This window comes from Phodopus roborovskii, unplaced genomic scaffold (assembly GCF_943737965.1).
Source record: "Phodopus roborovskii unplaced genomic scaffold, PHOROB, whole genome shotgun sequence".
Classification (NCBI taxonomy): domain Eukaryota; kingdom Metazoa; phylum Chordata; class Mammalia; order Rodentia; family Cricetidae; genus Phodopus; species Phodopus roborovskii.
This window is the reverse complement of record NW_026125422.1, coordinates 72,881-74,702: the sequence shown is the minus strand read 5'-3', so window position 1 is coordinate 74,702 and position 1,822 is coordinate 72,881.

Genomic DNA, 1,822 nt, shown 5'->3' with positions numbered 1-1,822 from the left:
AAAGTACAACTCTCCAGTCCAAAGTAGTAGTACAGGTTCCTTTTCTTATTGCAGTGATAAAACACTTAACAAGGAAGCATTTATTCTGGCTCATGGTGCAAGGGTACAGTCCATCCCAGAGAGGAAATCATGGTAGCATGAGGCAGCTGGTCACATCCTATCTACAGTCAGGAAGCAGAAAGAGATGGATTCTGGAACTCAGGTCACTTTCCCCTTTATATTGGGTCTTGGATTTCAGCCTATGAGATGTTGGACCTTCTTCTAATAGCAACCTAATCAAGAAACTCCCTTACAGACACACCCATATGTTTTGTCTCCTGGATGACTCCAGAGTCTGTCAAGTTGACAGTCAATATTAACCATTGCATTACTATAAATACATTATTAGATGAAATGGTAAGAGATGAATGGCTCCTATAGAGAATCTACAAATTAGTTTTGTGAAGACTGTCAATACTCAGGCAGGGTGCAGATCCCTTTTCCCTAGGTTTGGGCAGCATGTAGTACCTTCCTTCCAAAGGGTATGATTGAGAATCCATGGGAAAGGGCAGACCCAGTTATAGCCAGGAAGCCAAGGGCAACATCATCAGTTCTCAGGCATGCTAGGAGGATCTAGTCTTGTGATCAGCGTGCTGCCTTAACCCTGCAATTTTTCTCGATGAAGCCTGCAACCATCCCTGGCATAATTATGATAAACTGTCTATGGAACACCTGAATATCTAGCCAGCATCCTAAGAGCCATCAAGGTATTTAAGATCAAGGTAAGGGGGAAGTTGCCATAGTCCAGAGATGCCTGAGGACAGTGATGACTGAGTGGGGTGTGGTCTCAGATGAACCCTGGAACAGAAAAAGAAAAATCTGCAGTAAAATCTAGAGCAATTCCAGGCTAGTAAAGTTTTTGCTTCAGCTAATAAGAATGTGTGAGTATTGATTATTCGATTTATGAAAACTTCACTTATTCATCTAAAGTATTAATAACAAGGAAATTTGCCAGTAGGATTTACTGGAACTCTGCTGTCTATGCAGTTTTTTCCCGTGTATATCACAAAATCTATTCTAAGGTTAAAAGTTTATTCTAAATGACAGGAGAGTGAGATTACTTCAGTTTCTGGGCAGTTTAAAATGTTTCCAATGAAGTCATTAAATGTGTAATATTCAAATTTAGACAATGGAGCTGAGTAGAATGGGACCTTGGATTGCCTGCAGCCCTCAGTGACGTAATTGCTCTCACGGAAACTGGCATAGAGAAGTCAAACGACTTGTCTAAGTTCACTTGGGATCAAAGCTCATCTTAGATGGAATCATCATGTCCAGTCCAGCTTTGTACTTGCTGGAAAATGTTGCATTCCCAGTGTATCTAGTCTCTATACATGGTTTCATGATGTGACCATGTGGGAAGCTTCCATGTTCTTCAAATCTCTGACTGCACACATTCCTCACTAAAGAATGTTTTGTCTCTGACAACTGATGGGTTTCTGCACATGGGCTCGTTAGAATGTGGCTAATGTGGTCTACTGGGCACCTTCCTCTCTCACATCATTAGATAGCCTCAGGACCTTGTTAAGATGTAATATTAAAGTTTTCCTGAACATTGATGAGTGGAGTCTCTGTAATGGATGCTAGGAGTCACTCATGCTTAAATATCTTGGAAAAGAAAAGGAAGTGACTAAGCAGTGACTTCCAGGCCATGTGGAGGAATGGAGGACACTTGAGAGGCTTCTAGTAAAATGCCCACATCTCCTAACTATGTCAAATGAGCACAGGGTGATATGAGATTTGAGATTAAGAAAGGAAGTTATTGGGTTTGCAAATAGAAGATCGG